The 26,346-nt window shown below is 47.1% G+C and overlaps 1 long non-coding RNA gene across 1 annotated transcript; it reads left to right on the top strand.

The window, feature by feature from the left end:
- The first annotated feature begins 1,732 nt into the window (after positions 1-1,732).
- LOC122465487 lies at positions 1,733-17,438 on the top strand. Its single transcript, XR_006290386.1, has 3 exons — positions 1,733-1,747; positions 16,688-16,820; positions 17,424-17,438. It is a non-coding gene; the product is annotated as an uncharacterized LOC122465487 (long non-coding RNA).
- Positions 17,439-26,346: the final 8,908 nt, after the last annotated feature.

Raw genomic sequence — 26,346 nt, forward strand, 5'->3', positions numbered from 1 at the left:
AATAGCTGACAGGAGAAACAAATTCCATATTGCTTTTACGGTTAGATCTGTTGCACAGAATATTTAAAAATTCACAGGAAAAAACCCCAGTAAATATACTATAGGGAATGATCCTGCACTGGCAAAGAGAGAAACTAGATGAGCTAATAAGTCTTTTCTATCTCTGATGTCTATGATACACATTTTTATTATGCTGTGTCATGTTATTTTATATCTGTGACGTGGCAGACTTACATCTTGACCTATTTTGAACACATTCCTTACATTCTTCAAAGATAACTGATTTGCTCATATAGTGTAAACCCATTACTCACACTGATCAGCAGTTCCATTACTGTGAGTAACTGCTCACGAGGAGGCAATGACTTCACAATGTGAGACAAACTGAAGATCAGCAGGATAGCTCAAGATTCTTCTATAAGAGACACATTGCAAAAATAACATACGAGGACAGAACAGCTGAGGATCTCACCCTACTTTCTCTTTGTAGATTTTTGAATAAAAAAATGAATTAATATCTTTAAATGTGGTATGAAATTATCAACCCAAATATATACTGTAACTTCCTACTCTTTCAGAAATTTTAACAAAGGCCTTTTGTTAAATATACCAGGTCAGGTTACTCCTTTAATTTGCTCTAATTTGATGCACATAATACGGAGAGACTAATACCACTGACTGGAATCTGTCACACTGTAGTACGTGTGAACTTCCCCATATGATCTGCCGAGCTATATTAATCTTAAAACTGAAACACCTTTCTATTCCATTCCTGGCTCTTTTGCACAACAATTAAAAATCATACAGAATTCTGTATGAATTTTAGAATGGTGGCAAACGTGGATAGAGACTAATGGCATGATCCAAAACCCACTCAATTCAATGTAAAGATGCCCACTGACTTCAGTGACCTTTGGATCAGGCCCTTAGGCAGAACCACCAAACACATTTTCATATGAAACTCAAAATAGAATGTCAATGCATATTTCCAGAGGAAAAATGGCAAAATAATGTATCTACCATACCACCTAGCTCCTGGACTAAGTTGTTAAAGTGAAAAGTGCAATGGCTTCTGAAAAAGGGTTGCCAACTTTCTAATGGCAGAAAACCAAATGCATTTGCCCAGCCCCTTCCCCAAGGCCCTGCCCATGTCCTGCTCCTTCTCTGAGGCCCCGCCCATGCTCACTCCATCCCCCCCTCCCACCATTGCTTGCTCTCCCCCACCCTCGCTCGCTTGCTCTCCCCCACCCTCGCTCACTTGCTCATTTTCACTGGGGCTGGGGCAGGGTGTTGGGGTATGGGAGGAAGTCAGGGCTCCATTTGGGGGTGCGGGCTCTGGGGTGGGGTCAGGGATGAGGGGTTTGGGGTGCAGGAGGGGGCTGTGGGTTGTGGCCGAGGGGTTCAGAACCTGGGAGGGGGCTCCAGGGTGGGGCAGGGGGTTGAGGCTTGGAAGGGGGCAAGGGCTTCAGCTGGGGATGTGGGCTCAGTTGTGGGGCCTGGGATGAGGGGAGTGGGGCTATTTGTGCTTCCTGCTCAGGGGGCTCCAGGTTGAGGCAGGGGGTTGGGGAATGGAAGGGATATGCGCTCTGGGCTGGGGTCCGGGCTCTGGGCTGGGGCCAGAAATGACGGGTTCAGGGTATGTGAGAGGGGCTCCAGGCTGGAGCCAAGGGATTCAGACTGCAGGAGGGGGCTCAGGCCTGGGGCAGGGGATTAGGGTGTGGGAGGAGGTTCTGAGCTGGGGAAAGGGGTTGGGGCATGGGAACGGGTATGGGGTGCAGACTCCGGGAGGGAGTTTGGGTGTGGCAGAGGGCTCAGGGCTGAGGCAGGAGGTTGGGACAAGGGAGGGGTTTCTGGGTGCACGCTCCAGGCATCACTGACCTCAGGCTCCTGGGAAGTGGCAACATGTCTCTCCGGCTCCTAGGCGGAGGCAGGGCCAGGAGGTTCCATGTGCTGCCCCCAGGCACCACTGCCCACAGCTCCCATTGGCTACAGTTTAAGCGTCATAGTTCTCAGCCAATGGGATCTAGGGAGCCAGCGCTCTGGGTGGGGGCAGCGCGTGGAGCCCCAGTGGCTGCCCCCAAGCCAGAGGGACATGCCGGCCACTTCCCGGGAGCTGTGCAGAGCCAGGCAGGGAGCCTGCTAGCCGTGCTGTGCCGCTAACCACACTTTTAATGGCCCAGTCAGCGGTTCTGACCGAAGCTGCCAGGGTCCCTTTTTGACCGGGTTTTCTGGTTGAAAACCAGACACCTGGCAACCCTGTTCTGAAATCTAATGTATGAAGAAACCTCTGTGGGAAGAGGGTCGGGAAGAGAATGTCTGTTTGAGAATAAATGTCAAGCCCTTTCTCTGCTTGGGCTTTTAATTTTATCTTAAAGAGAGCAAAGTTTTATGTTTTTTTCTGAAGAAATTTGAATGTATGCAAAATCACAGGAATAATTAGAGAAAGCAATGTACAAATAATGCATTTTATATAGAAAATTATACTCTGAAAATATACTTCAGTTTCTTCTTAAAGTTTGTTCATAAATATTTCAGCAACCAGCTAGCATAAATATTGCTTTCCTAATAATATAGTGAGAAGTATCGGTGAGTATTTGGGAAACTGCCAGATGAAAATCCCTCTTTATATTTGGCATATTGTTATCTGACACTGAATTGAAGTGACATGTTTTCCATAGGGATAAATGTGCACTATGTTCCTAACCACAGCTGCCAATTTCCGCTTCAATCATTAAGAAACAGAAATTATATTTTCCTTAATCATACATCCAGTGTTTGATGTTTCATACTCTCTTCCTCACCTTTTCATGGTGTTATAAAGAATGTATTCAATCAGATAATCAGTACTTATCAGTAAGGCTGCGAGTCTGTCATGGAAGTCATGGATTCCGTGACTTTCCGTGACCTCCATGACTTCTGCAGTGGCTGGTGCTGGCTCAGCAGCAGCTTGGGTGAGTGGGAGGGGGCTCAGGGCTAGGGGCAAGAGGTTGGGGGGCACTTAACTTGGGGTGGGGGGCTCCCCAGCACCCACTGGCATGGCCACCCTGCAGCTCCTAGGCGGTGGAGGGGCCGGGGGGGTCTCAGTGCCACATGCTGCCTACATCTGCAGGTCCCGCCCCCACAGCTCCCATTGGCTGTGGTTACTAGTTAATGGGGGCTGCGGCAGCCGGCGCTTGTGGCGGGAGCAGCAGAGCCCCAGCCCTGACCCCTGCCTCCGCTGCCTAGGAGCTGTAGGGATGCAAAGCCAGGTAGGAAGCCCCGCCAACCCCGTCAAACACCCCCTCTCCCCCAGCACCAGTGAGGGTCCTGGGTCACCTCCCCCAGCACCCGTGGCACCCCCAGACCCTCCCCCCACCCCACCCCTGAGCACCTGCAGTCCCCCGCCCAAGTTTTAGTCAGGGAGGGTATTTTTGGTAAAAGTCATGGACAGGTCACGGGCCCATGAATTTTTGTTTACAGCCGTGACCTGTCCATGACTTTTACTAAAAATACCCATGACTAAAACGTAGCCTTACTTATCAGTACTTAAACAGTTCAATGGTTTGAAGCACTTCTGTTTTTCCAATTCTCCATTCAGAACAACAAAGAACCACAATTTGCTGATGAAGAGGATTGTTTTCCTCCTGGTGGAGCTTTTCACTTTACACTATACAGTTGCACCCCAGGTGTACTCTCTATCATCCCAACTTCTCCCTAATTTCAAGCTCTACAAAAAACCAGAGTATTCTGTTAATAAGCAAAAATCCAACCACAATAGCTATTAACTGTAGATGGAGCTGGTAGTGACATCTATAGTTAAAGTTGCCTAACACTTTCCATTATAACACCCTGTTTACAGGTATTTGTAACTTTTCCAAATTTAAACTGTTGGCTTGGAATTTTCCATGCTGGAATTTTCCATGCTGCCTCAGACTGAATTTTTTGTGAAAGTCTCAGCAAAAGCAGCTTAGCTCATTGCAAGAATTACAGTTGTTTCAGTGAGAAACTCTACCTCCTCCTTGCTTTAGAGCAGGGACTTGAAATTTGGCAGAAGATTGCCCTAGTGTCAGAGATGTCCCTTTTGCTCTCCCCGTATATATTATGTAAAAATCCAGCCCAATTTATGCTCCTCAAAGTTGCAGTTCACACATGCTCAGTAGAGGTTTGTTATAGGCTGACAGCATTACTTGCTGAAAATTTTGTCTGCACAGAACATGTTCCACTCACCCCACCGCCCAGCTTCTACATACTTGCTGAACTAAACATGCTCCAACGGCATAGAACACCTGAACTTGCTCCAACCCAGAGCTACTGGGGCTAAGAAGAACTTTCCCTGCAATTGCGTCTCTTGGCTACCAGGGTCTGCTGTGGCAGTCGGTACCAGAACTGAGAGGATGGAGACCGTCTCTCTTGTGCTTTCAGTGCTCCCTCTCTTGATCCTCTGGCTGTATGGTGGAAGGGATAACAGTCAGACTTGAAAAAAGAGGAGGAGGAGGAGCAGAGAGTGACAGATACTTGGAGGATAGGTGTAGAGAGGGACAGAGACTGGGACAGGAATCAGAGGTTTGGGAGCAACAGCAGCAACAGCATAGGGAGACAAGAACAGGAACTGCAGAGGAGGAAATGACCAGGAGCTGGGGGAGAGAGATAGGAACAGGACAGGGATAGGCTCAGGGCAGGAGTGGAAGGATATGTGACCACTAGAGCACTTCCTCTACAGAACTTGGAACTGAACTAAGGTGATCAGATAGCAAGTGTGAAAAATCGGGATGGGGGTAGGAGGTAATAGGTATCTATATAAGACAAAGCCTCAAATATCAGGACTGTCCCTAAAAAATCAGGACATCTGGTCACCCTATACTGAACCAGGATTCATTAATCTCAACATTCCTTTTCTGTCTAGCAAATAGCTGTGAATCACTGAGATACCCACTACCAAAATATGTCTCATCTCCCTCTGGTCCACATAAAGGACAACAGCCTACTGCTGCTCCCAGATACTCTGTTAGTTTCTGTGGTAGATCTATGTAGCAGATCCTACTGATGAATCATGGAAGTAAATATGATTCCATATGACAGAATTATTTTTAGTTTACTTTTCAAAAATTTAGTCTTTTTAAATGTAATTTTCTATGTTAAAATAATATTAAGGTGCAAAGTCAAGTGTTCAAAACTTAGGAAATGCTAGAATTAAGGTTGCCTTTACAACCTTAATTTGTCCCTCTTGTGCATATGTACATACAATTTAAGCTTGCATCATAATGATGTATTATATTTTCCACAGGACCTCTGCCTCATTCAGAGTACAGGATGGACTGTGTTCCAGCAATGAATCAGGGTTTTGGAGTTAATGAGAGTGTTGTGTTTCGCCTTATTTGTTGCAAAGGCTGAAAGTGTGCAGGGAGACTACATTAAGAGAAAGTATGGTCTTATAGTTAAGGCAGCTGAATGACACCTTGGAGAATTACACTTCCCTGGTTCTACCAGAGTTTCTATGAGATGCTGGGCAAATCTCTTAAACCATATTGGCCACTAATTCTGTGTTCCTCATTTTATGAGTACCCAACTTCTAATATATGGGGCTAGATTTGCAGAAGTGCTAAACACTCACAACATTAACTGATATCAGTGGGAACTCTGCTCTGAACATATGTGCTGTAAAATGCTAAGCACCTTGAAAACCCTAAGTGTCTCCATTTGGACATTCAAGTTTCATGAACATATGGGACAATTTTGACCTTGATCTCTCTGTCTCAGTTCCCCATCTATAAAATGGGGATAATAATATCACCTAATCTCACAGAGGTTGTTTTGGGGATAACTTTATTCATGTCTGTGAAGCACTAAGAACACCATAGAACAGTGGTCACCAACCAGTCCATCATGATTGACTGGTCGATCCTAGAGAATCTCCGGCAGTGCAGTGGGGCTGCTGCTAAGGCAGGCTCCCTTCCTGCCCCAGCCCCACACAGCTCCTGGAAGCAGCCAGTGCAGCCCCGGGGGCGGCGGCGGGGGGGGAGGGCAGGGATCGCCCTCCACATGCTGCTCCTGCCTCCAAGCATCGCCCCCAAAGCTCCCATTGGCCGGGAACAGGGAACTATGGTCAATGGGAGCTGTGGGGGCAGTGCTTGCAGAGAGGAACACCGCGCAGAGCCATGTACCTCCCCCACTAGGGGCCGCAGGGGCACGTTGGCCCCTTCTGGGAGTGGTGTGGAGCCGGGGTAGACAGGGAGCCTGCCTTAGCCTCTCTGTGCCGCCGACCGGGAACTGCCCAAGGTAAGTGCCGCCCGGCAGGAGTCTGCACCCCAACCCCCAGCCCTGAGCCCCCTCCCGCACCCCAAACCTCCTCCTGCACCCCAAGCCCCCATCCCAGCCCTGAGCCCCCTCCCATAGCTAGCACCCCATATCCCCTCCTGCACCCTGAATCCCCTCCTTCACCCCAAGCCCCAGCCCTGAACCCTCTCCCAGAGCCAGCATTCAAAACCCCCTCCTGCACCCCAACCCCCTGCCCCAACCCTGACCCCCCACTCAGAGCCAGCACCACGTACCCACTCCTGCACCCCAACACTCTGCCCCAGCCTAGAGCCCCATCCTGCACCCAAACTCCTTCCCAGAACTTGCACCTCTCATTCCCTCCTGCACCCCAACCCCTTGCCCCAGGCTCAGCCTGAAACCCCCTCCCACACTGTGAACCCCTCGGCCCCAGCCCAGAGAAACACTCAGGAGGAAATTAATGAATTTGTATTCAGTGTAGGGCGTGGATGATGTGCATTAAATACAGTGTAGGGTTATACACCAGATGTCGAGGATAAAAATAAATTAATTACCCAATCCCTTCCCCACCCCCCACCCCCCCACTGACGGTGCAGGGAGCCTATGGGAAAAATAGTATGTGGTCATGAAGTTAGACTGTATCATACACAAAATGGGGCTGAATTAAAAAAGTCGCATGGGCAATTGTAATTCTGGCATTTCCTAACCTTTGAGTGCTTGTCTTAACATTCTTTTAACATAGTTTTTGGGGTATGAAATTTATAAAAAGGTTGATCTAATCAGGTCATGTAATATAGCAGTATTGTCATTTGCAACATGAGTGACAGAAGTAATCAGTTTCAAATAGTGATCCTTGCATGTATACTAATAAAATCATGAGTCAACTCTCCAGGGCCCTGAAATGTATTACTGATGAAGGTATCTTATAGGAGGTTCAGAGTGAATGATAAAACAGTACTTGTGGCACCTTAGAGACTAACAAATTTATTTATAGTCTCTAAGGTGCCACAAGTCCTCCTTTTCTTTTTGCGAATACAGACTAACACGGCTGCTACTCTGAAACCTGATAAAACAGTATTGAACATCTATTCATTACTCCTTATGGACCAGAATATGATGTCTTCAATTCTAGAGAATAGTATCTTACTCCTCGATCAGTCTGATTGACTTCAATGGGCCTGCTCCAGGAATAAAGTACTACTTAACATGATAAAGGGGATCAAAATCTGGCCCTTTGTTTACAGACGAGCCTAGAATTAAACTTCCCTGAACTCTGAAAATATTGGGCACTGAGCTAGACTTTATGCTAAAAATCTCTGATTAGATAGTAAAAAGAAAAGGAGGACTTGTGGCACCTTAGAGACTAATAAATTTATTTGAGCATAAGCTTTCGTGAGCTACAGAAGTGAGCTGTAGCTCACGAAAGCTTATGCTCAAATAAATTTGTTAGTCTCTAAGGTGCCACAAGTCCTCCTTTTCTTTTTGAAGAAACTTAGGAGCACAAAAACACTCCGTATAAATATTCATTTATTAAAGAAAATATTTCTCTGTTCTATGAGCTCTTTCCTCAGTTCTGGAAAGGTTTGTTCAGTTGTAATTATACATAACAACAACGGGGGCCCTACTTTGTAATGCAATTACAGGTGCTCTGAGAATGCCAATTTTGCAGAAATGAGGCTCCTCAGACATTTTGCAAGTTCTTTAAAGATGAGCTTTAAATGTTGTTTAAATATTTTTGATACATAACTAAAAGGTTTGAAAGTCAAAATATCCACAAAAAACAAATGAGAACCACAAAAGGAGTTCTATACAGGTAATTTTAATTGCAAGCCTTCCTCCTCTTGATAGATTGCCTTGTTTTTTAAAGTCATTGTTTCTTGACAAAGAGTTTGATCCTAGAAGGTGCTAAGATTCCTCAACTCCCCCTGAAGTCAATATCTAGCCTAGTAGGAACTGTTATCTCTGCCTAATGACTTGCTGACTTGTATTTTATTATGTGTATTATGTGTTAATCCCTGATACTTAGCACCTTATCTTACTTTTTAATGCCATAGGAATGTGCTTCTCATTTACATTGATATATTTTCTTGCAGCTATTTCCTCTTTTGCTATATTTTGTTTTTAAGTGTTTCTCTTGAATATATTACTTTTAGATACATTCTTTTAAAAATTGCATTTGCACCTATGTATTACAGCTTTGAGAAAATAACTTCCATCATCCTCAATTGCTTTAAAATGTCTTTTTTTTTTCAGTTGATACTAAATTTAAGTGAAGAACAACAACATGAGTTGAATATATTGCCATTTTCCAGAATAAGTTTTTTTTTTTCTCTCTCTCATAAACAGTCACCTCTTGTTCCCTGGGCCAGACCAGTTGCCAGCTCATGCCAAGGCCTGTCGGCTTCATTGAACACTGACAAATACAGGAGTACTTGTGGCACCTTAGAGACTAACCAATTTATTTGAGCATAAGCTTTCGTGAGCTACAGCTCAAGCTGTAGCTCACGAAAGCTTATGCTCAAATAAATTGGTTAGTCTCTAAGGTGCCACAAGTACTCCTGTTCTTTTTGCGAATACAGACTAACACGGCTGCTACTCTGAACTGACAAATACGTATCTGGAAACCAGTTTGGCTCACCTATGTGTTAGTATTGTTAAAATAGGTATTAGATTTATAAAAATGTCTGCAGACTTTATGAAATGCTTGTAGATTGCTGCATGTATTACTCTTATTTATAACATCTGTTCCCTATGTTATAAGCTAGTGTTTAAATGTTTGCTCTGTATCTATAGAAGTGTTTGCTCTAAAACTGTAAACCTCACAATCAGGAGAGAATAGGGTTGCCAGACATGTGGTTTCCGTTCAAAATCCAGTTGGCAGCACAGCAGGGGCCTGGGGCTAAGGCAAGCTCCCTGCCTGCCATGGCTCCACGCAGCTCCCGGAAGCAGCTGCCCGGTCCTTGCGGCCCCAAAGCGCATGGGCGGCCAGGGAGGCTCCGCGCACTGCCCCCACCCCAGTGCCAGCTCCACAGCTCACATTGGCCGGGAACTGTGACCAATGGGAGCTACGGGGGCAGCACCTGCGGGCGCAAGGGCAGCGCACGGAGCCTCCCTGGCTGCCCTGAGTCTAGGGGCTGCCAGGATCTGGCGGCCATTTCCTGGAAGTCACAGTAAGCGCTGATGAAACCCCACAAACGTAACCTCCTGTCCCAGCCCTGAGCCTCCTCCTACACCCCAAATCCATCATCCCTGGCCCCACCCCAGAGCCCACAGCCCCATCCAGAACCCTCACCCCACCTGCACCCCAACCCCCTGCCCCAGCCTGGAGCCCCCTCATGCAACCCAAACCCTTCATTCCCCAGCCCCACCCCAGAGCCCCCAGCTGGAGCCCTCCCCTCAACCCAACCTTCAGCCCAGAGCCCCCTCCTTCTCCCTAAACCCCCATCCCAGGCCCCACCCCAGAGCCCACACCCCCATCTGGAGTCCGCACCCCCTCTCGCACTCCGAACCCCTCAGACCCAGCCCAGAGCCCCATCTTGCACCCCAAACCCCTCACTCTGGCCCCACCCCAGAGCCTGCACCCCCAGCAGGAGTCCTCACCCCCCACACCCCAACCCTCTGCCCCAGCCCGGAGCCCTCTGACGCACCCTGAACCCCTCATCCCTGACCCCACACTCCCAGTTGGAGCTCGCACCCCAACCGCTTGCCCCAGCCCGGTGAAAATGAGTGAGGGTGGGGGAGAGCAAGTGAGGAGGGAGGGGGGATGGAGCAAGCGAGAGCAAGGCCTCGGAGAGGGGGCAGGGCAGGGGCGGGGCCACGGGGTAGGGGTGTTTGATTTTGGGCCATTAGAAAGTTGGCAACCCTAGGAGAGAAGCATTACCAAGTATGAAATACTAGCTTATCACACTTAGTGTCCTCTCCTCTCTAACAAAAGAAGGCCCACAGACACCAGACAAGCCACTGTGGAACATCAGTGAATAAAAGACTTTGTTGATTGCTCTCCCCACACATGAAGGTCTGGTCTACACTATGGGGTTAGGTCGAATTTAGCCGCGTTTGGTCGATTTAAAAATGACTGAGTCCACGTAACAAACCCCGTTCCGTCGACCTAAAGGGCTCTTAAAATCGACTTCTGTACTCCTCCCCAACGAGGGGAGTAGCGCTAAAATCGACCTTGCTGGGTTGAATTTGGGGTAGTGCGGATGCAAATCGACAGTGTTGGCCTCCAGGAGCTATCCCAGAGTGCTCCATTGTGACCGCTCTGGACAGCACTTTGAACTCCGATGCACTAGCCAGGTACACAGGAAAAGTCCCGGGAACTTTTGAATTTCATTTCCTATTTGGTCAGCGCTGCGAACTCAGCAGCACAGGTGACCATGCAGTCCCTCAGAATTGCAAACGAGCTCCAGCATGAACCGAAAGGGAGACACTGGATCTGATTGCTGTATGGGGAGAAGCATCTGTGCAGGCCGAACTCTGATCAAAAAGAAGAAATACAAATATATTTTCCAAAATCTCACAGGGCATGTTGGACAGAGGCTACAGCAGGGACACACAGCAGTACTACCTGAAAGTTAAGGAGCTCAGGTAAGCCTACCAAAAGACAAAGGAGGTAAACAGTTGCTCCGGGTCAGAGCCCCATACATGCCGCTTCTATGATCAGCTGCATGGCACTCTAGGGGGGGACCCTACCACTACCCCACCACTGTCTATGGACACCTGCAAGGGGGGAGTCTCACGCAACAGGGAGGAGAATTTTGTGGATGAGGAAGAGGAGGGGGAGGAGAATGCGCAGCAGGCAAGTGGTGAATCCATTCTCCCTGACAATCAGGACCTTTTCGTCACGCTGGAGCCAATACCCTCCTAAGGTGGGATCCCCGACTCTGAAGCTGGAGAAGGCACCTCTGGTGAGTGCACATTTGTAACTATAGTACAAGGTTTAAAAGCAATAGTGTTTAATGTTTGATTTGCCCTGAAGACTTGAGATGCATTCACGGCCAGTACAGCTACTGGAAAATTCTGTTCACATGTCTGGGGATGGAATGGGAATCCTCCAGGGACATCTCCATGAAGCTCTCCTGCCGTATCATAAATATAAAGGGAAGGGTAAACACCTTTAAAATCTCTCCTGGCCAGAGGAAAAATCCTTTCACCTGTAAAGTGTTAAGAAGCTAGGATAACCTCGCTGGCACCTGACCAAAATGACCAATGAGGAGACAAGATACTTTCAAAAGCTGGGAGGAGGGAGAAAAACAAAGGGTCTCTGTCTGTCTGTGTGATGCTTTTGCCGGGGACAGAACAGGAATGGAGTCTTAGAACTTAGTAAGTAATCTAGCTAGATATGTGTTAGATTATGTTTTCTTTAAATGGCTGAGAAAATAAGACGTGCTGAATAGAATGGATATTCCTGTCTGTGTGTCTTTTTGTAACTTAAGGTTTTGCCTAGAGGGATTCTCTGTATTTTGAATCTAATTACCCTGTAAGGTATTTACACTCCTGATTTTACAGAGGTGATTCTTTTTTACTTTTTACTTCTATTAAAATCCTTCTTTTCAGAAACTGAATGCTTTTTCATTGTTCTTAAGATCCAAGGGTTTGGGTCTGTGGTCACCTATGCAAATTGGTGAGGATTTTTACCAAACCTTCCCCAGGAAGTGAGGTGCAAGGGTTGGGAGGATTTGGGGGGGAAAGAGGTTTCCAAACAACGGTTTCCTAATAAATAAACCCAGATAAACGTTTGGTGGTGGCAGTGGAAGTCCAAGGGCAAAGGGTAAAATAGTTTGTACCTTGGGGAAGTTTTAACCTAAGTTGGTAAAAGTAAGTTTAGGAGGTTTTCATGCAGGTACCCACATCTGTACCCTAGAGTTCAGAGTGGGGAAGGAACCTTGACATGGCGGTACTCTGAAAGCCTTTGCAGAAGGTTTCTGGGGAGGGCTGCCTTATTTCATCCTCCACAGTAGGACACTTTACCACGCCAAGCCGGTAGCAAGTATTCTGGAATCATTGCAGCACAAAGCATGGCAGTGAATGGGCCTCGGTTTTGGTCGCATTCAAGCAACATTTGGTCTATATCTTTCTGTGTTAGCCTCAGTAGAGTGATATCATTCATGGTCACCTGGTTGAAACAGGGAAATTTTTGTAAGGGAACAGTAAAAGGACCCCATTCATGCTGGGCTGTTTGCGCTTGGCTAAAAGGGATCATCCCAGAGAATAGCCTAGCGGCGGGGGGAGGGGAGAAGGGATCATCCCAGAGAATAGCCACGCGGTAGGGTGGGGGTAGGTGTGTGCTGCATATCCACCTGAAAACCGCAGCCCCTCCTTTTAAATGTGAAACCCAAATGGGTTGGGTTTCACATTTAAAAGGAGGGGCTGCGGTTTTGGGAAAGGTTTTTTGCTTGTTCTGGGAAAGGAGGGTGCTGCAGTTTGAAAACATTCCCACATGTTATGAAGGTGTAAGAAGCCAACCCCATGTACCAAAAGGCTTACCATGGCTGCCTGGAAACCGAATTCTGTTGCCCAGCCGTGTGTGATGTGTCACCATAGCAGCAGGCGCTCAATATAAAAGGCAAAATGCGACCTTGTACCTAAAGCACATGTGCTGTCTGCTGTGAATTGCTTGATTCACTGTGAAAGAGTCTCCCTTTTGTTCTCAGAGATGTATCATCTTAAATTTTACTCTCCCTTTTTATCTCCCCCCAGGTGCAAATGTTTCTACGCTCCCCCTATCATCTCTCTCCCTGAGGTTATCACAGATTAGAAGGCAAAAAAAATGCACTCGCGATGACATGTTTTCCAAGCTCATGCAGTCCTCCCGCACTGATAGGGCACAGCTTCATGCATTCAGTGGCAGAGGCCAGGAATGAATTAAGTGAGTGCAAAGAGTGGAGGAAACATGCGATGCTGAGGCTAATGGGGGAGCAAACAGACATGATGAAGCATCTATTGTGGGAGCAAACGGACATGATGAAGCATCTGTTGGAGCTGCAGGAAAGCCAACAAGAGCACAGACTCCCGCTGCATCCACTGTATAACCGCATGCCCTCCTCCCCAAGTTCCATATCCGCCTCACCCAGACGCCCAAGAACGCTGGGAGGGGAGGCTCTGGGCACCCAGCCACTCCACTCCAGAGGATGGCCCAAGCAACAGAAACTCCCATTCAAACAGTTTGATTTTTAGTGTGGCTACAATAAACAATGTGGTCTTGTCCTTCCCTCCTCCCCCACCGCACCCAGACTACCTTGTCCGTTATCTCTTTTTTTTTTTAATTAATAAAGAAAAAATGCATGGTTTCAAAACAATAGTTACTTTATTTCGAAGTGGGGAGAGGGTTGGCTTACAGGGAATTAAAATTAACAAAGGGGGCGGGTTTGCATAAAGGAGAAACACACAAAACTATCCCACCGAAGCCTGGCCAGTCATGAAACTGGTTTTCAAAGCCTCTCTGATGCGCAGCGCAACTTGCTGTGCTCTTCTAATCACCCTGGTGTCTGGCTGCTCAAAATCGGATGCCAAGCAATTTGCCTCAACCTCCCACCCCGCCATAAACGTCTCCCCTTTACTCTCACAGATATTATGGAGCACACAGCAAGCAGCAATAACAATGGGAATGTTGGTTGCGCTGAGGTGTGACCTAGTCAGCAAACAGCGCCAGTGAGCTTTTAAATGTCCAAAGGCACATTCTACCACCATTCTGCACTTGCTCAGCCTATAGTTGAACTGCTCCTTACTACTGTCCAGGCTGCCTGTGTAAGGCTTCATGAGCCATGGGAGCAAGGGGTAGGCTGGGTTCCCAAGGATAACTATTGGCATTTCAACATCCCCAATGGTAATTTTCTGGTCTGGGAAGTAAGTCCCTTCTTGCAGCTGTTCGAACAGCCCGGAGTTCCTAAATATGCGAGCGTCATGCACCTTTCCCATCCATCCCATGTTGATGTCGGTGAAACATCTCTTGTGATCCACCAGTGCTTGCAGCACCATTGAGAAGTACCCCTTGCGGTTCACATACTGGTTAGCAAGGTGGTCCGGTGCCAAGATGGGGATATGCGTTCCGTTTATCGCCCCACCACAGTTAGGGAACCCCATTGCAACAAAGCCATCCAGTATGACCTGCACATTTCCAAGAGTCACTGGCCTTGATAACAGAATGTCAATGATTGCATTGGCTACTTGGATCATAGCAGCCCCCACTGTAGACTTGCCCACTCCAAATTGATTCCCGACTGACGGGTAGCAGTCAGGTGTTGCAAGCTGCTACAGGGCTATCACCACTCGCTTCTCAACTGTCAGGGTAGCTCTAATCTTGGTATTCCTGTGCTTCAGGGTGGGGGAAAGCAACTCACAGAGTTCCAGGAAAGTGGCCTTAACGCATGCGAAAGTTTCACAGCCACTGGGAATCATCCCATACCTGCAACACTATGCGGTCCCACCAGTCTGTGCTTGTTTGCCTGCCCCTGCTCACTCCATCCCCCCTCCCTCCATCGCTCGCTCTCCCCTCACTCCCCGCTCACTCACTCATTTTCACCGGGCTTGGGAGGGGTTGGGATGTGGAAGGGGGTGTGGACTCCGGGAGGGAGTTCGGGTGCAGGAGTGGGTTCTGAGCTGAGACAGGGGATGGGGGCGCAGAAATGGGCTTGGGGTGCAGGCTCTGGGCAGCTCTTGTTGGTGGGTTTGCGGGGGCTCCAGGAGGCACTGATGTCAGGCGGCCCCTTAAATAGAAGTCACACCAGCGCTGCCCTGGTATTTTCCGGGCCTCAAATGCTGCTGTATCTGCCATGAATCCTGGACACATGGCTGGGCCAGAACACTGAGGACAAAAGTTTTTCCTGTTCTCTGGAATGCAAGGGGTGGGGGAGAGGGAGAGAATTCCACGCAAGTGACACACACACATATGCCCCACTGCTGCCCCTGGCTCGCTGCACCCCCAGTGTACTCCATATCACAGCAACTGCAGGGAGAGAGCTGCTGCAGACCCCCTTCTACTCCTCCTGCCATTTGTAGTGACCCCCAGCCCCTCTCCTTCGGCCCCCCCAGCCCGGCTGTTGGCTGGGGCCTCCCTCCGACTCTGCTTGGACCCATTCCCGGGGACAGCAGCCAAACTTTAGCCCCATGCTTCTACACAGCCCATTCATCCCCAGGAGGAGACTGACAACCCCACAGCCCCCTACCTGCTGGTCACAAGGTCCCGAGACAAGCCTGCCCTGGCCCCCTCCTCTGACGCAGGCTGCATGCAGCCTGGGAGGAGCTGGGCCAGCTCCTCTTTCTGCTCCCACTGGCCGGGAAGCAGCAGGCCAGACACGGGGGAGGGCTGAAGGCACTTCCTAAAGGCCACAATGCCAGCTCCGCAGGGAGCCCCAGGCCATCAGGGCGGCAGTTGCCCAGGGTTAACCCTGCTGGCCCGAGCCTGCAGCTGAATGACTTTCCCAGCTCCTCCGCTGGGATCCACTTCCTGCCTGCTGGGGTTCGCACCGCCCCTGAGCTTCACAGAGAGAGCTGCTGCAGGTCCCCTCTTCATCCCTCCACTGCCAACTGGACTTTTAACAGCCCAGTGCTGACCAGAGCTGCCAGGGTCCCTTTTTGACCAGACGTTCCAGTTGAAAACAGGACACCTGACAACCCAATGCTGGGGACACCCGTGGGCATAGTTTGAGGAGATAGGGAGGATATTGCCCCCCAAACAAAGAAAGGTGAAGTACTACTGCCCTCCCACCCCCATTTGTGTGAGCGCAGAGCTGCTCGGATGAGGGAGGGTGCCGCTCCAGCTCACTAACTCTGCAGCTGGCATCCCTTCAGCGGCAGCAGCAGCAGGGACTTCCCCATTAAGCAGGCCTGATGAGAGCCCCCTGCACCTGGACCACCCCGACAAGCTCCCTGCATCCAGACCCCCCACGCCACTAAGACCCAGACAGCTGCACCCAGACCCCCCTAGCTGAGCTCCCCACACCCAAACCCTCTCTGCTGAGCCCCATCCCCCCACACCCAGAGCTCCAACCACTTCATCTTGACCCCCCTGCAGAGTCCCATTGCCTCTGCACCTGGCCCACCCTGATGAGCCCCCCACACCCTGACCCTCTCTGCTGAGCCTCATTCCCCCACACCCAGACTCCCCCACTGAGCCCCAACCACTTCACCTGGACCCCTATGCAGAGTCCCAGTCCCCTGCACCTGGAATCCCCCAAAGAGCCCTGTGCATCCAGATCTCCCACTGAGCTGCCTGCACCCAGACTGCCCCACACAGAACCCTCACACCTGGATCTCCCCTCATTAAGTCCCTCCACTCTTGGATTCTGCTTGGCTGAGCCTGCCTGCCCGCCCAAATTTGGTGCACCTGGCACGGAGGGGCAGGAGAGGTGTTTCTGGGGCAGGCCCGCCCTTGCGCTGTGTCAGCGTTAGGTGCAGCCTCCCTGCCAAAGTCCCTGCCCCTGTGGGAACGGAGAAGCAGCAGGGTGATCTCCCATCTCTGTGCAGCCAGTGGCCTGTGCTCCCCACTTCCATGCTGGAACCTCCACATTCATTTATTGACAAATAAAACTTGCAGAATTTTAAAATGTGCTCAGAATTTTTATTTTTTGGTGCAGAATTCCCTCAGAAGTAAGTCTTTGTCCAACCCAGTTTTCATTTGGGAGAAATAATTTAAAATTACCTTTTCACTTACAGATCAAATTGAATTTCAGTCAGTTTAAGTCACTTGACTTTTTATGCAGTTCCTGCTTGTTGTTAAAAATACTGTTGCTAATTTTCTTAGCTTTAAGATGTAGATGCTCATCCCTGCAGATAAAAACAACATAGTTCTGACTTAAGTAACTATATTCCCAGACAACAGTGTTACTGTCATAGAGGATTTAGATATCCTATGGCATTTCTAAGAGTTATTAAAATGTTCTCTCATTTAATGAACATTCAAAATAATAAAAATTAACTGAAATACATTTGCAGGCATCAAGTTCTAGATTTCATACTTCTCCAGTTCTTATATACCACTTTACAGTATTTTTAAAGTACCACCACTTCACACTATACGCAATGGATAACTGCCAGTCACATGGTGACAGATTCCATCATAACTGTTTGTCTAATATCAAACAGTCCCTGCTATCAGCAACGTCATCACATGAATATGTTTGGTCTACTTAACAACTCTATCTACTCATTTACAATAAGATCGTATAACATAGGCACTGAACTTTTATCTGTGCTAGAAAACTGGATTCGTTAAATTGAACTGTTTGTATTTAAACAGGTTAAGCAAATGGTTAAGTGTATCCACACCAACCATTCTCAGTTATGTTAAGAACCTTTGCAGGTCTGGCCCAGGCACTCAACTAAACCATTGCTCTCTGGATAGTTATTGCAGCACAACTCCCAAAAGTAATATATTCTAGGAGATTTTTAAAAAGCTACCAGTGTACTGAGATATTAGTGAAAAGACTAGAATGGTTTCAGCTAGTGTGCATCAACACTAGAACTAAAACAAACAGTTCAGACTAAAACAGTACCTAAATCCACTAACACAGTCCTAGCCAAGTGGTATTAGTACACCTGTTAAATTTTGGAACACGTTGTGTTTGATCACTTGTTTTAGAGGGAGCAAATAGTATTGAATAAAGTACATTTCTCTAGAGTAGATTTAACTTGAGATGAAACCCTTCATGGTCTGATTTTCAGATTGTACATTTTTAAGTTCAAAAGCATGCGGATTTTTTTCTGCAGCCCATCCATCAGGACTGTTCTTTTAAACTGTTATAAGGTTAGGTAATTTGTTTCTCACTTGAACCTGTCAATTTGTTTTTAAAAAAATGAGTAATATTTGAGTCTCATATATTTGTACTGTATTACTGTACTGCCAAGCGATCCCAATCAAATTTGGGACCCTATTGTGCTGGACACTGTATAAACATAAAATAAATGACATCCTATTTACTTTAAACTCCTCTTCCTACAGGTACTTGTGTTCACTATTTATAGATGGTCTTGGAACAATGTCCACAATAAGGAGCTCCATACAGGGATATTGTTTTATATTTGAGTACTTGCAATTCCATCTGCAGAGGGACAATTCCTAACCTACCTAGATCTTCAGATCATTCTGAATCTCTAAATCTTTTGATACTTGTACACCTATGTCAACTTTTTAAAATGTCTTAATGCTTGCTAATCATCCTGGTGACATTCTATCCTGTCAAGCATTATTTTGAGTGAAGCCATGAATTGTGACAAATTAGGGGTGAATTTGCTTATTTTGGTTATCATGTCCATAAATCTCTGTAAGCTCTCCTTGTTTTGCAGGTCTTTCCATTTATGCAATTGCCTCCACCTTTCATGGGTCCTTTCAAACTCCTCTGTCACTTAGTCCATCCTTGTGATCTAAATTTATGCAGCTCTATCTGACATTTGTTACTGTTCAATTTAAGGTTATTTTCTTTGTCAAACTGCAGAACACTACATACTCTCATTGTGTTCATTATTTGCTTCCCCAAAATCAGCAGATCGTCAACTATTACTTCCACCCTTTCCAGATTCTGAAAGATTGAGGATAGGTTGCTTTGCTTTTGCATGAGGTATATCAATCTACCAAAAGGAGAGTTGAAGGTGAAGAGTTTTATATTTTCTGTTTCAAGTCAGGGCTGCCAAAAACTTTGGCGTGCAACCCAAACTGATACTAACTACTCCGGCATTTTGAAGCCAAGCCATGACCTCCACAACTATTTTCTCGCATTTGCTGGCCTTATTAAAATCTTTTGGACCTCCATCAATCCTTAACTTATTCAGTTTTACTTAGTAGGCCTTTAGATAATTGACAATGGTATCATCTTGTATATGGTTTAATGTAAAGTAACATTTTTGCTTGGTTCAAATTATTTTTAACTTTTTAAATAACTTTGTCTAGTAATTTGCAGTCCTTCATGATCCTATTGGAATTTATTGTACATTTCTAATAATTCTGTTAGATCTGCCACATGTAGGAGAGGGCAGGATTTCAATCTCTCTGATTTCTCTTTGTCATAAATATAAAGGGAAGGGTAAACACCTTTAAAATTCCTCCTGGCCAGAGGAAAAACCCTTTCACCTGTAAAGGGTTAAGAAGCTAGGATAACCTCACTGGCACCTGACCAAAATGACCAATGAGGAGACAAGATACTTTCAAAGCTGGAGGTGGGGAGAAACAAAGTCTCTCTCTCTCTGTCTGTGTGATGCTTTTGCCGGGAACAGAAAGGAATGGAGTCTTAGAACTTAGTAAGTAATCTAGCTAGATATGCGTTAGATTCTGTTTTGTTTAAATGGCTGATAAAATAAGTTGTGCTGAATGGAATGTATATTCCTGTTTTTGTGTCTTTTTGTAACTTAAGGTTTTGCCTAGAGGGATTCTCTATGTTTTGAATCTAATTACCCTGTAAGGTATTTACCCTCCTGATTTTACAGAGGTAATTCTTTTTTACTTTTTACTTCTATTAAAATCCTTCTTTTCAGAAACTGAATGCTTTTTCATTGTTCTTAAGATCCAAGGGTTTGGGACTGTGTTCACTTATGCAAACTGGTGAGGATTTTTATCAAGCCTTCCCCAGGAAAGGGGGTGTAGGGTTTGGGGGGAAAGACGTTTCCAAGCAGACTCTTTCCCTGTTCTATATTTGTTAGACTCTTGGTGGTGGCAGCAATAAAGTCCAAGGGCAAAAGGTAAAATAGTTTGTACCTTGGGGAAGTTTTAACCTAAGCTGGTAAAAATAAGCTTAGGGGTTTTTTTCATGCAGGTCCCCACATTTGTACCCTAGAGTTCAGAGTGGGGAAGGAACCCTGACACTCTTCAATACCACGTGCTTTCAGGAAAGTGTGGAGCTATCTTCCAATTCTCAGTCATGTTATCTTCCAGAGTGACAGAGGAAAAGGTGACTACATTTACCCATTTTTGCCAAATATTTAGTTACCTTTATTGTGTGGTGTCAGAAGTTATGATTGGTGCTGGTAATCGGCTCATTTTTATTTCCTGGCCTTAATTACATGACATGAGTTAGACTTAAAAGATTATACCACAGTCACATGGCAGGGTAGCTATCCTACTATTAATGTTTTTCTCTAAAATCCCTCCCCTAAGAAGTATCAGTTAAGTGATGACAGACCCAGCAAAACATATCCTGGCTTGAGAAAAGGAATGACAATCTCTAGTTAAAAGCTATTGGTACTTTGACAAGAGACCTAAAAATACACTGTGACAGAGAACAAAGAATTGACTCAGAGACTGAGATACAACCACAGCGAGGCAGATCAGTGAGTCAGGCTTCTTGCCATGGAATGCAAAGCACAATGAAGTGTGAAGGTCTCAGCTAAACCAGTGACGTACAAAAGCACTTTACCTTATAAGGTTTTGTATGCCATGTAGTGGGCAAAAGCAAATTAGCTTGATGCTAAAAATGTGCTGTCTTTGGCTCCAAAGCATATTTAGAACCAATTTTGGTCAAGTTAATTTTATATACATTGTAAATCAGGAATTTAAAAAAATATTCCCAACACTTACTGGCCACAGGACTGAGCATATTAGCCCTGGTGAAAACCTGTGCCGCCATGCTCCCCTCCCAAATAAATCAGTTCTCTCATACCCAGTATCTCTTTCCAGAGTATCTTCTTTACCTCTGAATATGTCACCAGCTGCCTGCTCTGCCTCCCTCCTTTGAGTAGATTGAGCTTTTCTTCATAAGGATAGGGAGGCCGACCACTGCCACAATTTCCCTTCCAGCTAAATAGGTGCTCTCCTATTATTCCTACATTCTCCAGCTCCACACTGAGAAACAAAGTGGGGCTGAGAAGGAGGTAGGAGGCAGAGAATTCCCTATTCAGCCCACAGAGAGGACTCCACATGGCCATCTGCCTGCCCAGCAGTAGCTTAACTGCTGCTAGGAATGATTTCACTACAGTAGAACCTCAGAATTACGAACACTTCAGAATGGAGGTTGTTCATAACTCTGAACAAAACGTTATGGCTGTTCTTTCAAAAGTTTACAATTGAACATTGACTTAATACAGATTTGAAACTTCACTATGCAGAAGAAAAATGCTTAGCTAACCATCTTAATTTAAATAAAACAAGCACAGAAACAGTTTCCGAAGCTTGTCAATTTTTTAAAACTTTCCCTTTATTTTTTTAGTAGTGTACTGTATTTGATTTTTTGTAATCTGTCTCTACTACTGATTGAGTACTTCTGGTTCTAAATGAGGTGTGTGGTTGATAGGTCAGTTCGTAATCCTGATGTTCCTAACTTTGAGGTTCTACTGTACTTTACCCTTTCCACAGTTTCTGTTCTGGAGTCCTCTTCTCCAGCTGCTCATAGTATTCCTAAACAACAGCAAAGGAAAATGTGATATTACACTTGACTATTTCATTTCTACCCATAGGGTTCTAAATAACAGCAGTGAAATTGACCATTGTCTTGTTGGTTTCACTGATGTTTAGTGGGAAAGCTATAAGTAGGGCTTCCTGTTTGGGACGGAGGTTGCAGAAGTCACGGATTCCGTGACTTTCCATGACTTCTGCAGCGGCCAGTGTGGCTGACCCCAGGGCCGCCCAAGCTGCTGCTAGAGTGGCTCTGCAGCCAGCCACTTGGGTGGCTCTGCAGCCAGCCTCACCAGCTCTGCAGCCAGCCACACCGGCAGCCCAAGCAGCTGGCCCCAGCGTCCACCCGAGCAGCGGCTGGTGCAGCTGGCCCCGGTGGCTCCCGGCAGTGGTACCTGGGGTGGCTGGAGTAGCCGGAGCTTTAGTGACCGCCGGGGCGGCCCCCGGCAGCTGCTGCTCCGGTGGCCTTGGGCAGCTGGTGCCGCTGGCCCTGCCCCTCCCTCCGCAGCAGCAGCCTGCTGCAGCAGCAGCCGCCCCAAGATTTAGTCAGGGGTATTTTTAGTAAAAGACATGGACAGATCACGTGTGACTTTTTGTTTATTGCCCATGACTTTTATTAAAAATATGTGAGATTAAATCGTAACCTTAGCTATAAGCAGCAGCAGAGCCACTGAAGCTGTCTGTCTACACACACAGGACAGCATTGCTTCTGTTCACATTTGGAAGGTCATCTTTCAAACAGTTGACCAGAGAGATTGAAGTGTTCTCCGACTGGTTTTTGAATGTTATAATTCTTGACATCTGATTTGTGTCCATTTATTCTTTTGCATAGAGATTGTCCGGTTTGGCCAATGTATATGGCAGAGGGGCACTGCTGGCCTCCCTGGTCACTCAATTTCAGACCTAAAAGTCGCAATTCTCCAACAAAAAAAAAAATCAAAAACAGACTCCAACGAGAAACTGCAGAATTGGAACTAATTTGCAAACTGGACACCATTAAATTAGGCTTGGATAAAGACTGGGAGTGGATGGGTCATTACACAAAGTAAAAACTATTTCCCCATGCTATTTTCCCCCTACTGTTACTCACACCTTCTTGTCAACTGTTTGAAATGGACCATCCTGATTATCACTACAAAAGTTTTTTTCCCTCCTGTTGATAATAGCCCATCTTAATTGATTAGTCTTGTTACAGTTGGTATGGCAACCTCCATTTTTTCATGTTCTCTGGGTATATATATCTTCCTACTGTATTTTCTACTGCATGCATCCGATGAAGTGGGTTTTAGCTCATGAAAGCTTATGTCCAAATAAATTTGTTAGTCTCTAAAGTGCCATAAGTACTCCTCGTTTTTTTTGCTGATACAGATTAACATGGCTACCGCTCTGAAGTGAGCTGTAGCTCACGAAAGCTTATGCTCAAATAAATTTGTTCGTCTCTAAGGTGCCACAAGTACTCCTTTTCTTTTTACTCTGAAACCTGTCACTATGGCACAAATACTTACCCAAATCAAACAGTGCTCAGGACAATAGACCAAAACAATAGCAAATCAAAGGACAAATCAAAACCAGCAAGCCTGACTGCTACAGAGCCACCACACTAGAAGCCGACCTACACAAAGTCTTAACTTGTATTCTTAAGGTATGTCTACACTACGAAATTAGGTCAAATTTATAGAAGTCGGTTTTTTAGAAATCGGTTTTATATATTCGAGTGTGTGTGGTCCCCACAGAAAATGCTCTAAGTGCATTAACTCGGTGGAGTGCTTCCACAGTACCGAGGCTAGAGTCGACTTCCGGAGCGTTGCACTGTGGGTAGCTATCCCACAGTTCCCGCAGTCTCTGCTGCCCATTGGAATTCTGGGTTGAAATCCCAGTGCCTGATGGGGCTAAAACATTGTCGCGGGTGGTTCTGGGTACATATCGTCAGGCCCCCGTTCCCTCCCTCCCTCCATGAAAGCAAGGGCAGACAATCGTTTCGCGCCTTTTTTCCTGAGTTATCTGTGCAGACGCCATACTACGGCAAGCATGGAGCCCGCTCAGGTAACCGTCACCGTATGTCTCCTGGGTGCTGGCAGACGTGGTACTGCATTGCTACACAGCAGCATCAACCCATTGCCTTGTGGCAGCAGACGGTACAGTATGACTGGTAGCGGTCATCGTCATGTCCGAGGTGCTCCTGGCCACGTCGGCCAGGAGCGCCTGGGCAGACATGTGTGCAGGGACTAAATCTGGAGTGACTTGACCAGGTCATTCTCTTTAGTCCTGCAGTCAGTCCTATTGAACCATCTTATGATGAGCAGGCAGACGATACGGATTGCTAGCAGTCCTACCGTACCATCTTCTGCCAGGCAGGCAAGAGATGAGGATGGCTAGCAGTCCTACTGCACTGTCTTCTGCCGAGCAGCCCTGAGATGTGGATGGCTTGCAGTCCTTCTGCACCGTCTGCTGCCAGCCAAAGGTGTAAAAGATAGATGGAGTAGATCAAAACAAGAAATAGACCAGATTTGTTTTGTACTCATTTGCTTCCCCCCCTCCCCCGTCTAGGGGACTCATTCCTCTAGGTCACACTGCAGCCACTCACAGAGAAGGTGCAGCGAGGTAAATCTAGCCATGTATCAATCAGAGGCCAGACCAACCTGCTTGTTCCAATAAGAACAATTACTTAGGTGCACCACTTCTTATTGGAACCCTCCGTGAAGTCCTGCCTGAAATACTCATTGATGTAAAGCCACCCCCTTTGTTGATTTTAACTCCCTGTAAGCCAACCCTGTAAGCCATGTCGTCAGTCGCCCCTCCCTCCATCAGAGCAACGGCAGACAATCATTCCGCGCCTTTTTTCTGTGCGGACGCCATACCAAGACAAGCATGGAGGCCGCTCAGCTCACTTTGGCAATTAGGAGCACATTAAACACCACACGCATTATCCAGCAATATATGCAGCACCAGAACCTGGCAGAGTGATACCGGGCGAGGAGGCTACGTCAGCGCGGTCACGTGAGTGATCAGGACATGGACACAGATTTCTCTGAAAGCATGGGCCCCGCCAATGCATGCATCATGGTGCTAATGGGGCAGGTTCATGCTGTGGAACGCCGATTCTGGGCTCGGGAAACAAGCACAGACTGGTGGGACCGCATACTGTTGCAGGTCTGGGACGATTCCCAGTGGCTGCGAAACTTTCACATGCGTAAGGGCACTTTCATGGAACTTTGTGATTTGCTTTCCCCTGCCCTAAAGTGCATGAATACCAAGATGAGAGCAGCCCTCACAGTTGAGAAGCGAGTGGCGATAGCCCTGTGGAAGCGTGCAACGCCAGACAGCTACCGGTCAGTTGGGAATCAATTTGGAGTGGGCAAATCTACTGTGGGGGCTGCTGTGATGCAAGTAGCCCACGCAATCAAAGATCTGCTGATATCAAGGGTAGTGACCCTGGGAAATGTGCAGGTCATAGTGGATGGCTTTGCTTCAATGGGATTCTCTAACTGTGGTGGGGCCATAGCCGGAACCCATATCCCTATCTTGGCACCGGAGCACCAAGCCGGCGAGTACATAAACTGCAAGGGGTACTTTTCAATACTGCTGCAAGCTCTGGTGGATCACAAGGGACATTTCACCAACATCAGTGTGGGATGGCCGGGAAAGGTACATGATGCTCGCACCTTCAGGAACTCTGGTCTGTTTCAAAAGCTGCAGGAAGGGACTTTATTCCCAGACCAGAAAATAACTGTTGGGGATGTTGAAATGCCTATAGTTATCCTTGGAGACCCAACCTACCCCTTAACGCCATGGCTCATGAAGCCGTACACAGGCAGCCTGGACAGTAGTCAGGAGCTGTTCAACTACAGGCTGAGCAAGTGCAGAATGGTGGTAGAATGTGCATTTGGACGTTTAAAGGCGTGCTGGCGCAGTTTACTGACTCGCTTAGACCTCAGCGAAACCAATACTCCCACTGTTATTACTGCTTGCTGTGTGCTCCACAATATCTGTGAGAGTAAGGGGGAGACGTTTATGGCGGGGTGGGAGGTTGAGGCAAATCGCCTGGCTGCTGGTTACGCGCAGCCAGACACCAGGGCGGTTAGAAGAGCACAGGAGGGCGCGGTACGCATCAGAGAAGCTTTGAAAACCAGTTTCATGACTGGCCAGGCTACGGTGTGAAAGTTCTCTTTGTTTCTCCTTGATGAAACCCCCCGCCCCTTGGTTCACTCTACTTCCCTGTAAGCTAACCACCCTCCCGTCCTCCCTTCGATCACCGCTTGCAGAGGCAATAAAGTCATTATTGCTTCACATTCATGCATTCTTTATTCATTCATCACACAAATAAGGGGATGACTACCAAGTAGCCCAGGAGGGGTGGTGGAGGAGAGAAGGAACATGCCACACAGCACTTTAAAAGTTTACAACTTTAAAATTTATTGAATGCCAGCCTTCTGTTTTTTGGGCAATCCTCTGTGGTGGAGTGGCTGGTTGGCCGGAGGCCCCCCCACCGCGCTCTTGGGCGTCTGGGTGTGGAGGCTATGGAATTTGGGGAGGAGGGCGGTTGGTTACACAGGGGCTGTAGTGGCAGTCTGTGCTCCAGCTGCCTTTGCTGCAGCTCACCCATACACTGGAGCATACTGGTTTGATCCTCCAGCAGCCTCAGCATTGAATCCTGCCTCCTCTCATCATGCTGCCGCCACATTTGAGCTTCAGCCCTGTCTTCAGCCCGCCACTTACTCTCTTCAGCCAGCCACCTCTCCTCCCGGTCATTTTGTGCTTTCCTGCGCTCTGACATTATT

Source organism: Chelonia mydas, chromosome 4 (genome assembly GCF_015237465.2).
Source record: "Chelonia mydas isolate rCheMyd1 chromosome 4, rCheMyd1.pri.v2, whole genome shotgun sequence".
NCBI classification, from domain to species: Eukaryota; Metazoa; Chordata; order Testudines; family Cheloniidae; genus Chelonia; species Chelonia mydas.